Raw genomic sequence first — 14199 nt, forward strand, 5'->3', positions numbered from 1 at the left:
GGACTCCCAATTCTGTCACGTGAGGCTCGCTTTTCCGCATTGCATGCTGGGAGTTGAAGTTCTGGGAGTGGGAAAGGACTCCCATTTTCTGTCACGTGAGACCGCTTTTCCCGCATTGCATGCTGGGAGTTGAAGTCTGGGAGTGGGAAGGACTCCCATTTTTCTGTCACGTGAGACTCGCTTTCCCGCATTGCATGCTGGGATTTGAAGTTCTGGGGATGGGAAAGGACTCCCATTCTGTCACTGTGAGGCTCGCTTTTCCCGCATTGCATGCTGGGAGTTGAAGTTCTGGGATGGGAAAGGACTCCCAATTCTGCACTCTGTGAGGCTCGCTTTTCCCATGCATTGCATGCTGGGATTTGAAGTTCTGGGAGTGGGAAAGGACTCCATTTTCTGTCACGTGAGGCCTCTTTTCCCGCATTGCATGCTGGGAGTTGAAGTTCTGGGTGGAGAAGGACTCCAATTCTGTCAGTGAGCTCGCTTTTCCGCATTGCATGCTGGGAATTGAAGTTCTGGGAGTGGGGAAGGACTCCCAATTTCTGTCACGTGAGGCGCTTTTCCCGCATTGCATGCTGGGAGTTGAAGTTCTGGGAGTGGGAAAGGACTCCAATTCTGTCACGTGAGGCTCGCTTTTCCCGCATTGCATGCTGGGAGTTGAAGTTCTGGGAGTGGGAAAGGACTCCCATCTGTCACGTGAGGCTCGCTTTTCCCGCATTGCATGCTGGGAGTTGAAGTTCTGGGAGTGGGAAAGGACTCCCAATATCTGTCATGTGAGACTCGCTTTTCCCGCCATTGCATGCTGGGAATTGAAGTTCTGGGAGTGGGATAGGACTCCCATTTTCTGTCACGTGAGGCTCGCTTTTCCCACATTGCATGCTGGGATTGAAGTTCTGGGAGTGGGAAAGGACTCCCATTTTCTGTCACGTGAGGCTCCGTTTTCCCGCATTGCATGCTGGGAGTTGAAGTTCTGGGAGTGGGAAAGGACTCCCAATTTCTGTCACGTGAGGCTCGCTTTTCCGCATTGCATGCTGGGAGTTGAAGTTCTGGGAGTGGGAAGGACTCCCCATTTTCGGTCACGTGAGGCTCGCTTTTCCCGCATTGCATGCTGGGAGTTGAAGTTCTGGGAGTGGAAAGGACTCCCAATTTTCTGTCACTGTCACGTGAGGTCGCTTTTCCCGCATTGCATGCTGGGAATTGAAGTTCTGGGAGTGGGAAAGGACTCCCAATTCTGTCATGAGGTGCTTTTCCCGCATTGCATGCGGGAGTTGAAGTTCTGGAGTGGGAAAGGACTCCCAATTCTGTCAGTGAGGCTCGCTCGCTTTTCCCACACTTGCTTGCTGGGAATTGAAGTTCTGGGAGTGGGAAAGACCCCATTATCTGTCACACGTGAGCTCGTTTTCCCGCATTGCATGCGGGGAGTTGAAGTTCTGGGAGTGGGAAAGGACTCCCAATTTCTGTCACGTGAGGCTCGCTTTTCCCGCATGCATGCTGGAATTGAAGTTCTGGGAGTGGGATAAGGACTCCCATTTTCTGCACGTGAGCTCGCTTTTCCCGCATTGCATGCTGGGAATTGAAGTTTTGGGAGTGGGAAAGGACTCCAATTTCTGTCAGTGAGGCTCCTTTTCCCGCATTGCATGCTGGGAGTTGAAGTTCTGGAGTGGGAAAGGACTCCCAATTCTGTCACGTGAGGCTCGCTTTTCCCGCATTGCATGCTGGGAATTGAAGTTTTGGGAGTGGGAAGGACTCCCAATTTCTGTCACGTGAGGCTCACTTTTCCCGCATTGCATGCTGGGAGTTGAAGTTCTGGGAGTGGGATAGGACTCCATTTTCTGTCACGTGAGACTCGCTTTTCCCGCATTGCATGCTGGGAGTTGAAGTTCTGGGAGTGGGAAAGACTCCCATATCTGTCACGTGTAGGGTTGCCATAAGTCAGGAGCCCAAACCGGGACAAAGTTAGGGCAACATTTTCAATGTAGGACACATTTTAATAAAATGGAGGACGTGCAAAAAATTGAGGCTTTTTTAAAATGTTATATAAATGCATGTTTTAAAGCATGATCAAATGGAGGACATTTTGGCATTATTCTTAGACAGATGGCAGAAATGATTTGCCCTCAGGTTCAATTGTACTCCTCAGAGTGTGTACTTGGTCAAGGGACGGTGGTTTTCTTCACTGCGCATGAGTTTGTAAAATCACAGCAAGTTACATTGGCCATGCCTCAGAGGCTGTTGAATCAATATCACCATCATCATCACCACCCTCATCATCATCACTTAATTGTCCAAGAAAGGCAGACTTGTTAGCATCAAATCGCCATAAATAACAGAAAATGCACTTCCATATATTAATAATAAAAAAAGAATAGGGAAAAAATAAAAAACAAGGCAGGGGTGTAAGATATTTCATTAAAAAAATGTAATAAAATAAAACAAGAAAAGCAATAATAAAAAGTAATGAAATAAAATAAAACAAGCATAATAAAAAATTAATGAAATAAAATAAAACAAGCAATAATAAAAATTAATGAAATAAAATAAACAAGCAATAATAAAAATTAATGAAATAAAAACAAGCAATAATAAAATATGAAATAAAATAAACAAGCAATAATAAAAATTAATGAAAAAAAACAAGCAATATAAAAATTAATGAATAAAAAAATAAAACAAGCAATATAAAAATTAATAAAATAAAACAAGCAATAATAAAATTATAAAAAAACAAGCAATAATAAAAATTAATGAATAAAATAAAACAAGCAATAATAAAAATTATGAAATAAATAAAAAAGCAATAAAAATTAAAGAAAAAAAAAGCAATAAAAATTATAAAATAAAAATAAGCAATAATAAAAAATAATGAAATAAAATAAAACAGCAATAATAAAAATAAAGAAATAAAGCAATAATAAAATTAATAAAATAAAAAAAAGCAATAATAAAAAATAAATGCAATAAAATAAAACAAAATAATAAAAATTAAAGAAATAAAAAGCAATAATAAAAATTATAAAATAAAAACAAGCAATAATAAAAAATTAATGCAATAAAATAAAACAAGAAATAATAAAAATTAAAGAAATAAAAAAGCAATAATAAAAATTAATAAAATAAAAACAAGCAATAATAAAAAATAATGAAAAAAATAAAACAAGCAATAATAAAAATAAAGAATAAAAAAGCAATAATAAAAATTAATAAAATAAGTATTTTAATTTTTAAAAATAATTTAAAAACCCAAAAACCAAGGCAGACCTAATGGCCACTGACTCAGCTTCCTCCCTCCTTCGCCCCAATTCTGCCCTGGCCTCTTCAAGGCACCCTTCCTTCCCCTGGCTCCTTCCTCCTCCTCCTCCTCGTCCCAATTTCTCGCTCCCTGGCCCTTCAAAGGTACCTTCCTCCGGCTCCTTCCTCCTCCCCTCCCTCCCCTCCGTTCCTTAGGATGGCTGGCGTGCGCGCGCGGCGAGGGAACTGGGCAGGAGCGCAGCTGCCGCGGGCCCCTGCTTGAGGCCTGGGCAGCTCGCGCCGAGGAGCCCGTCCTCTTTGGCCAGCTGGCCAATGGCTGGCTGGCCAAAGCAAGGGATGAGCTCCTGTTTGGAGCCCATTGAGCGCGCGCGCGCAGGCAAGCCCTGAAGAGGTGACGGCGGCGCTTCTGCCGCCGAGGAGGAGGAGGAAGCCTGAGGCCGGAGGAGGAGGTGGGTTGGCGCTGCCCAGCCCACCACAAAGAGGAGGAGGAGGAGGTGGGTTGGCGCAGCAGCCAGCCGCATTAGCAGCAGCGGCTATGGCTGCAGGAGGAGCGGACCCCAAACCGGGAACAAGGCGTGGGGGGGCCCCAAACCGGGCCGTGACCGTGAGGGCCCCCCCAAAAGCGTGATTGTCACGGGGGCCGCCGGGTTATGGCATCCCTAAGTGTAAGAGCTGTCAGGTCATTATCTAAGCAAGATGAAGAGAGAAGCACAAGAGTGGTCAACAGCCAGTCCAGAAGTCATTACAGAAGTTCAGATGAAAAAGTCAGCAAGGAATAAACAGAGTAATCTGAAACATAACCAGTCCAGGGCTATAGAAACAGGAACATGAGAGAATTCTGCCAGTCAACCAAATAAGGCAGTTGTCGGCAGTAAGGCTGAGAGAACTATTCAGGTGATTCCAAGCCAACAACAGCTGACTATATTTCCAAAAATACATTCTCTTGACATTGACATCCAAAAAATATACATCATGCACAGCAAAACCAGCAAGATCTGCAGACCACTGAACAAATGGTGAGCATTTATCTTTCCAACCTTAGAATGTAAGTCTTTTTGCAACAGTAAAAGTATCCAGGACCCAACAATGTTGTCTTTCAGGTAAATTTCACATCACAGAGAAAGAACCTGGGGCTGAAAAACACTGAATGTGGAAGATGGATAGATTTTTCTCACTGTTCTTATGGAGATGCGGCCATGTGCACGCACTGCCATTGGGGACAATGTGGGCTCCATTCGCAGATGGTTGAATCCATGGATGGCAAGTCCACGGATACAGAGGGCTTACTGTATACCAAGCCTTCAGCAGAGTGGAGAGAGTTGCCAAAAAAATGGCCATAGCTGAAACATTTGCATAGCTCCTAAAACAGCCAGTTGGGTTTCCTCCAGACTATACATACACACCCTGAAAGTCACACCTTGCAAAAACATAAAACAGGAAACCTTTTTTTTCCAGGAAAGTCCAGGGTAAACGGGGACTTCTTAAAAACTGCATTAGTACCTACAAGATGAGGATTTACTTGGATAATGACCATGTATCTTGTGTTCTCATAGTGCTGGAAACGAAGTGGCTAAGGACTTTTTTGCTAGTGTAGATCTGTCCTCAGTTTCCCAACGTCTAGTAGAATATAAGTCTTTGCCTGACAATGAAAAGATAGCAAGGAGGTGGTCAATCTTGCCTGCCTAAAAGGGGAATTCCAGATTGTCCACATAGTCTTATGTACCTTCTGATGTGTCTGTGGAGGTGGTGCAATTGAGAATAGAACCCAGAACAGCATTTTTATATGTATCAGCCTCCCTATCTAGTGCCCCCTCCCTCCATTTTCTTCCTCTTCCTGTCAAACATTTGATTGTAAAGATTATCTAGTCTTGTAACACATCCATAATGCATCACATGCTCATTGATGGAACCAATGTAACAGACATGTTTGGACTATACATTCTATCATCCCCTCAGGGATGATGAGGGCTGCAGTCCAAAATATTTCAAGGCCTCACATAGGGGAATTTGATATGTAGAGCAAAAACTATTCCAGAAACAAATCTAACATTACCCTATGCCTGTTTCTATTATGCTGTAGGGACACACTTCTTGATATGGTTAATGCTAGTTAAATCCTAAGAAAAAGCTGATTTACTCCCAAATCATCTGAAATTCTCTTTCATGTTCAGAAATCTAATACTATATACTATGCAACCAGTGGCTGTGAATGAAATGTTGATTATTATCCCAGCTTTTCTTCCACTTGGCAATCTATTAGAATGTTCACATAACAATTTTCTGTAGTAGTGTGGCTAATCGAAGGTTTTGAATTAAGAGACAAAGAGAGGGAACAAAGGAAATATCAACTGTGGTAAAAGCACAAGGACATATTAGTTCCACTCCAACAAAACCAACCAACCACGCTTAAAACCATCAGAATTTCCTCAATGGATGTGAAAAAGCAGACAATGGTATCAGGCTACCACAGTTTTGCTGAGCAGAGCTGAGCGAACAGCCAAATTGAAAGGGCATCCAAGACACTATTTTTTCTTCTGCAATTCCAAATCCACTGTGGATTGTTATTGTTTTGTTTTTGGAATGGACATGTTTTCCAAACTTTATATGTTCTCTTCACATTATATGAAAATGTCAACACCTCTAGTGTATAACAGAAAACAGTGACACTGAGAAGGCTTGGGGAGATGGGAATTTGTTTCTTACTTGGTCTTGTTGTTCTAACAAATAAAGAATTGAACAGTTCAGTTAAATGGGAAAGAGAACTGTCTAGGTTTTGGGGGACAATGACAGAAGGAACATTGTTGCTTCTGCTGTTTATTTTAAACATATAACTCTTTTAAAATGAATTTTCATAATAAGCCAACAGTTTCTTATGAGTAACTCATGACACATTTTAAGCAGCTGTAAATGACTCCAGAGTAATGGTAGTATATTTTTAAATAAAATTCACTGATACTAAATGGTAACAGTTGGCCAGTAGAACAAAAGGGGTAGGATATACAATAAAAAATTCCACCAGGCTGCAGAAGGAAGAGAAAGAAAGCAGGGCCACCACAAGCCTATGAGCTGGAACAGATGAACAGGAAAAAAAGGTCAGATCCTGCTTTTTCCAAAAGCTGGTCGAAACCCCATTATCTGCATGGCCTGCTCCCAAGGTGGCCTGAATAAGCACAGACCAACCACACAGCATGGCATGAAACTGTGCTGCTGAATAATTTTTCTTTTGTTGCCTCCCCACCATGTATCCACACCATTGCACAACCCACCATGTATGCACACCTGCAACCTCAAAGTACCTCCCATGTCCATCCAGATGCCATCCATTTGCATGGCCGCCCCCTTGCATGGCTGCCCCTTTGATTGGTCACACAGTTGCATGTATGATGCTCTGCCCATACAGGGCATTGGTGCATTCGTGTGTGATACACTGGCAAAGCACATGAAGACCCCCCCATACATGACCCTTTCACCCCCTATACATCATTCCCCCCATGGGACTGTCTGATTTGTGTATGTTGTAATTACATCCATTGGTGTTGTTACACTTTTATTTCTTTGCTTTGCTGCAGCACCACTCTTGCATTGGGGCATTTATATGCTGGTTCAAAGATGTGCATTTTCCACCTTGAGTTGGATATCATGGCTTCTTTTTGCTCCGGTTTTTAGCCCTGAAGCGCTGTTTCAGTCCAGTTTCCAGCCACTTTCGAGGCATGTTTTGTCTAAACACCCTGCCTTCAAAGCGACTGGAAACTGCTTCATTTTGCTGTCTCTTTCACTCCATGATTAAGTCAAGATCTATGGTTTTCCCCGTTTCTCATTTGATATACAGTACTAACCAATCCATCATACTGGCTTTCATGTAAGAGAGCAGAGAAGTGTGGTGCAAATGAAGACTAGTAAATGTAAGAAATGTAGAAAAGTTATGAAGCATAAAGATAGCTTGTGGAAAGATTTAGTTCTTTTTTAAAGACTACAAACTTTCATTGTGCATCAGTGAGAAGGAGATACAAAGCCTTAGGAAACTTGTTGAACAACTGGAATGCCTTATTCAGAAAATTTTGCAAGTGGTTCAAATGACCCGTTTTTACATGTGCAGTCCTTTCTCCTCTGCAGCACTCTAAGAAGATCATCTACATAAGACATACCTCAGTTAACAAAGCCGATGACAGATAATCACCTTTTTACAAAGATGTTTATTTCTGCTCCCCATTTTCTCCATGCCCACTGTTTTTTATGTTTTGTAGCAGCATTGACAACACAGATTTGGATGTCAGGTTGCAGCAATAAGTCTGCAGTAAACTATCGCAAAACCATATCTCAGTATTCCTTGCCTAAGAAAACCCTATGAAATTCATGGGGTCACCACTACCATCCATGGACAGGTGACTAGCAACACATACACACATACAGTGCAAGAAAGCTTGAAATGCAATAGAATGGGAATTTATTCTACCTGATCCTACTATAGTTGTGTATGTCTGCCTGCCTCCAAAATATGGAGGTGCAGCTATCTCAAGAAAGACAAAAGACCCAGATTAGATAAAATGAAATTTGTTTATGTTCATTTGTTGAAATACATCTGAATTCTAAGACTACCCTTTGGGGTGATAGAAGTGCTCTGGTCTACTTTCACTTCTTTTAAATTTTGCCTAACAGCAGTTAGACATAATGCCACTAAAACCAACATCTTATGTATGCAGTTAAAATAGTACACTTTGCTTGGAGAGCAATGAAATCATGTGATAAGTCTGATGCAAAAGCGAAACTAATGCATTGCTATGATGATATAACAGCATGGTGTGATACCGCTAATATTCTGGTAACCCCCTTAGGTACCCAAAACAGAGTCACAGCTAAACAGCCAAATTTTTATATCTGGGGGAAAGAGAATGGAAATGGGTCTCTTTGGAAACAGGATGTGTTCAGAATGAATCTGATGCTTTATCACAGCAATTTGTTCTTTCGAACTGCCTCAAACACTGTACCAGAAATACTCAGAAAGGAAGAAACTGAAGAAGCAGTTGATTTCCAAGATGAAGAATGTCTTGTTTGGACCCTTATAACACAATCACATGTATTTATTCAGAAGTAACTCAACTGCATAAGAGTCAAAACACACTGCAGAAATAATCCAGTTTGAGACCGCTTTAACTGCCCCGGCTCAATGCTAGGGAATTCTGGGAACTGTAGTTTTGTGAGATATTTTCTCTGTCAGAGACCTCTGATGCCACAACAAACTACCATTTCCAGAATTACTTAGCCTGAGCCAGAACAGTTAAAGCAGTCTCAAACTGGATTATTTCTGCAGTGTGTTTTGGCCCTAAATTAGTTATAATCTCTAATAGGTAGGTATAAGGTTTCAGCTTTGTTTACTATACAGTGGGGCCTTGGTTTCAGTGGGGTTTGACTCCAGGAAACACACACCCCATGAATACGAAAAACCGTAGATGCTCAAGTCCCATTATAGACAAGGGCACAGTGAAATGTTGTCCCTTATATAAAATAGCAAAATCAGTTTGCTTTTTAGAATTTATATACATTTTGGAAGATTTTCAAGCCGTGGATGATTGAATCCATGGATAGGGAGGGCTGACTGTACTTTACAACTTTTAAGCCTAAACCCAACTCAGACTTTAAACCCTTTGTATTTTACATTGTTGACTTCTAAAGAATGAGATGCAAACCTGAGGAATGGTTATGAATTAAACTGTGCTTGTTTAACAAGGCCAACATATCATCTACCGTATGTCAGAAATTTGTTTAATAAGCCAAGGGGTGTTTGCCAAATAGCTTTCCAGTAGCAGCTCACATTGACTGAAGTACAGACAAGTTTATCATTAAGAAGCTAATAAAGGAATCAGTTTTCATCACAATATTTCAAGACTGCTTAAGATTACAGTTTGTGAAACAACAGCTTGGTAGTCTTTCAAGCAAGCAACTGCAGAAATCTATCAAAACAATTCAAGCGATAATATACTCAGTTGCTATTGCCAATAAATCATTAACAGACAAGAGACTTTTGCTGCCTTATGTTCAGATAAAAAATTAATACATTTATAAATCACATAGTTACGTGAGGTTTATATCAAAACTTTCTGACTTGCCTTAGGTGCAAGATCAATTTGCTAAGTCAACATGTCAACTACTAAAGCAACAAAAATGAGGAGGAACTATATTCTTACCAGTTAGCCTGCAAAGTCAACTTACTTCTTTCCCAGCGTGGTTTCACATAGGCTATCCAAAAGAACTAACTGAATGTACTAGCAAACAACTATCTTTATCTTCAGAAGGCAGCCACAGCACTGGCGAACATCAGCTAATGTAGATGTAGATTATGTATCAGCAACACTCCCTCTTGTGGCTGATACCTTTACATTCCTGTTTTTGTCTCAAAAATGTAAGAACAAATGGACTTTCTAAATTTTGTGAGATGGCATAATCACTGTAAAAAGCTGTGTCAGTCACATGTTATTTTAATGGAAACAGTCTTAACAAAAACAGAAACTCACAGTCATGTAATGTCAGCTACCACTGTCATCTTCTCCAATCTTTCAACCATTGTACCTACTTATTGTTCCCAAACAACAAGGACTTACCTGAAGTCCTGTTGTCCCTAGTGGCAGTGCGGCCATGTGCATGCAGTGCCACTGGGGACAATGGGTCATAAATGAAGCGGAAAGGGCGAGTAATTGCGCAAATGATTATCACAGGCAATTGCACAAATAAAGTGGTATGGGAAATGCGTTGTCACTGAAATCCCGAAAGTAAAAAGATGTGCATTAATGGTTCTTTGTGACCACTTTAATGGCAGGTTTTGTGGGGTGTCATGTGAAATCGTTATGCATAATTATGTGATTTTTCTGGGATATTCACGGGATAAACTCCCAATCTCCTTCGTATGATAAATTCCTAAGATATTTTATTTGGACTGCTAACAATGAGGATATGCCTTCAACTAACAAACTACTCAAATACTACTGCAGTGGTGGAAAGGTTTTTCTGCTCCAGCACAAAATACAAGGAGCAAAGTGAGCAATTACTCCAAGATCACACAGAATAGAGTCCAACCTGCAAAATACACAATTTAAAATTCCTAAAGCAACGGAAACCCCAACTAAACCAATCTGAGAAGAACTGCTCAGAAAAACCACCACCACCACAACAACAATTATAACACAGGAACTGTAGTAATCCAAAGCAGTGGTGGGGCTACAGTAGGAATGCAAAAGAGTTACCCTCCACCACCTCCATCATTGTCATTCTTTTCCCCCCAGTCAGAATAAACAAAGCTGAAAATTTACATCATGCAAAAATTTAAAATATACTTAATGTTCCGCTCTTGGCCTTTCTTTCTTTTTCATAACATAAGCGCGAACTTAAATAAAGACTTGTGACAATGAACTGGACATTTGCTGCACAAGAAACCAGCTGTGGAGAAAAAAGCACTTTCTTCAGACTTACACAGCTTTTGCAAAAGACTGGTTTCCTCTCACCAGGGCTATTATTAAATCATCAGAGTCAGGTTTTAAGAAGTTTAGCAATTTCACTTCCTAATTGCGAATCTAGATTCAGTCTATAAAAAAAAAGTCTGAACAACTAATTTGTCTGGATTTTGTTTGAGCAGAACAGGTTTAGACTTGTCCTTTTAATAGGAGCTTGGCCTTACCCTGTAGACCTGATTCAGAATAAGGGCTAGACCACACTGGAACACGCATGGCCATAACAAAGAGGGAGAGAAAGGGTCTGAATATTGAAAATGATTTTCCTTCAACACCCAGCAATTTTGACCAGGGTGGAAACCACACTGGAGCAATAATCCAGTTTGACACCACTTTAACTGCTGTGGCTCAATGCAATGGAATTCTGGGAAATGTAGTTGGTTGTGGTACCAGAGAGCGGGACTTGGAAAGTCCAAAGTTAACTTGAAAGCAATTAATAAATTTGGCCATGTAAACTGACTCGATGACCCACTGCATTCTCTGAAGATGTCAGCCACAGATGCAGGCAAAACATCAGCAATAAACTCTTCTAGAACATGGCCACATAGCCAAAAAAAAAAAAAAAAAAAAACCCACAAAAAACCACTGGGTGACCTTGGGCAAGTCACTCTCTCTCAGCCTCAGAAGATGGCAATGACAAACCTCCTCTGAAGAAACTTGCCAAAAAAAACACCTATGGTCAGAAACAGCCTGAAGGCACACAACAACAACAACAATAACATACATTGTCATGCCTGATTTTTTTTGGAAACCGCATGGAGATGATTGCACCCCTCTTCTTTAAAAATACACAAACACAGGCTGCATCCACACTGCAAAAATAACCTGTCTTGACACCACTTTAGCTGCCATGGCTCAATGCTATGAAATTCAGGGGATGGTAGTTTGCAAAGAAAAAGTTAGCCAGATGTGGATACGGCAAATCAAGCCATTATTTTTTTCAGCACTTGCACACTCTCCCTTGGATGAAGGCTGGTGTTGGCCTTCTCTACAGTTTGTTAGGCTGCATCCACATTGCAGAAATAATCCAGGTTGACACTGCTTTAACTGCCATGTCTCAATGCTATGGAATTCTGGGAATTGCTATTTGTTGCAGCATCACATCTCTCTGTCAAAGAAGGCTAAGTGTCTCACAAAACTACAATTCCTACAATTACATAGTACCAAGCCAGGTACTAAACTGGATTGTTTCGCCAGTATGGATGTTCTAATATGTACTGGGTTTTTTGTTTTTTTGTTTTTTTGGTGGCCTTTTGTGCAGTTTATTTTTAGGCTGCATCCACATTGCAGAAATAATCCAGGTTGACACTTCTTTAACTGCTAGGAAATTCTGAGAAGTGTAGTTCTGTGAGACATTGAGCCTTCTGTGACAGTGAGGAGTTTATCACACTGGGGCTAATTTCAGCATTAAAGAGAGATTAAAGCACATTTAAAGCATCCCGCAAATAAAGCGAAAGTGGCAAGTCATGATTATCGAATGCAATTGTGCAAAAAGAGTGACATCGGAAATGCATTGCCGCTGAAATCCCGAAAGTAAAAAGATGCGCATTAATGCTTCTTTGTGGCCACTTTAATGGCGGGTTTTGTGCGATGTGTGAAATAGTTTCGAGTGATTGCACGATTTTTTTCTTGGATATTCACGGGATAAACTCCCAATCTCCTTTGTGTGATGAACTCCAGAGAGAGACCATGGAGTTTGGTTTTTTTTAGCTGTCCACATCTTGCCCAAAAATGAAATGAAAGGGGGTTGGACTGGATGGCCCTTGTGGTTCTCTCCCAAGTTACTCTTCTATGGTTCTATGGTGGGGGGGGTTTTGGACTTCATCTCTCAGAATCCCACACTATTAACCAACATGGCTGAGGCTTCTGGGAGCTGTAGTCCAAACCTCTTAAAGGGACCACTGTGTGGGTGCAACCACAAAGACACAGAGACACCAGTTTGTTTTGCCAAGTGGGGCTGGCAGCTCAGACTGGGCCCATCCACAACAACAACGTCCCTGCATTCATTCACAGTGGAACCAAGCCAAAAGGAAGGGCCTCCCCTTCCCTCTCAACTAGGCCTCCTCCTGAGGCTTGAGGGAATAGACCCTCTTCTGCCCTTCCCTCCCCGTCTGTCCACAAGGCTCCCCTTCCCCAGCCCTGCTTACCCTTCACCGGCTCAAAAAAAGAAACCCCAGCCTCCACCAACCGCAGCTCCGCCGCCAGAAAGAGAGGCGGGCCCTGCAAAGAAAGCTAGCCTTCCTCCTCTCCCTCCCCGCCTGTATTGCCAGGGAAAGGGGGGGACATCCACACTGCAGATATAACCCGGTTGGATATCGTTTGAACCTCCATGGCTCAATGCTATGGGATTCTAGGGAGGGGAGAGATTTTTTGTTGGCACCCAACCCACACAGCTCCATTCATCCAGATGGGAATCAGACACACCAGGCCTTGCTGCACCCTCTGCTTTTGTGCAGTTTATTAGGGACCTGCTAAAAGACCTACCATTGGAGGATATTTGCCCATAGAGAATAATAAGAGAATACTTGCCCATAGAGAATAATAGCATACTTGCCCATAGAAAATAATAGGAGAATACTTGCCCATAGAGAATAATAGAATACTTGCCCATATAGGATCATTGGAGAATACTTGCCCATACAGAATAAGAGAATAGGGAATAATAAAGGAATACTTGCCCATAGGGAATAATAGGAAAATACTTGCCCATAGAGAAACACTGGAGAATTCTTGCCCATAGAGAATAATGTATGGATTCCTTTTTTTGGTGTTGAAAAACCCAGCCTCTATATTCTCTTATCAGCAAGTAATGTCCAAACTATTCTCTATGGGCATGTATGGTTTCCCTAAGGGCAAGTCCTGTCATTTGTTGTAAGACGTCCCAGTTTATTAGACTGTATCAACATTATTATTATTATTAATATTATTAAGCTTTATTTACAAATTGCTGTAAATTTACACAGTGCTGTACATACAATCAATTGCAAATGAATAAAATAGAATAAAATAAACCTGCCAGAGGTCTGCATTCTACATAAAACAATTAGAAATTAATGCACATTAATACATATAAAATTCAAAACAATGATATATAAAATATAAATATAAAATATATAAAATAAAATATGCAGTGTATATCAACACTGCCTAAATAATCCAGGTTGACACCACTTTTTAACTGTCGTGTCTCAATGCTGGGAACTGTAGCTTTGTCAGACGCTTTCTCTGACAGAGAGCTCTAGTGCCACATCATACTATAGTTCCCAGAATTCCATCGCATTGAGCCATGGTAATTAAAGTGGAGTCAACCTGGATTATTTCTGCAGTGTGGATGCAGCCTTACAGGAAGTGTATTAGCATGGGGGGTGTTGTTATTGTTGTGTACCTATCATGGGGTTTTCTGTGGCTGAGAAGGTGTGACTCACCATGGTCACACATGGAATCAAAGCCTGAT

The 14199-nt window shown here is 41.3% G+C and overlaps 1 protein-coding gene across 5 annotated transcripts in view; it reads right to left on the bottom strand.

The window, feature by feature from the left end:
• Positions 1-12989, bottom strand: part of CPVL (carboxypeptidase vitellogenic like) — a 65892-nt gene extending 52903 nt beyond the window's left edge. Inside the window, exon 1 of one of the 5 annotated variants that reach the window (XM_042476610.1) lies at positions 12893-12989. The gene's annotated coding sequence lies outside the window, so the exon portion shown is untranslated. Of the gene's footprint in view, positions 1-9428; positions 9563-12892 lie in introns of those variants that run through there. The other 4 variants (XM_042476614.1, XM_042476611.1, XM_042476609.1 and 1 more) reach the window with 4 other exon arrangements.
• Positions 12990-14199: the final 1210 nt, after the last annotated feature.

The sequence above is a fragment of the Sceloporus undulatus genome, chromosome 6 (assembly GCF_019175285.1).
Source record: "Sceloporus undulatus isolate JIND9_A2432 ecotype Alabama chromosome 6, SceUnd_v1.1, whole genome shotgun sequence".
NCBI lineage: Eukaryota > Metazoa > Chordata > Lepidosauria > Squamata > Phrynosomatidae > Sceloporus > Sceloporus undulatus.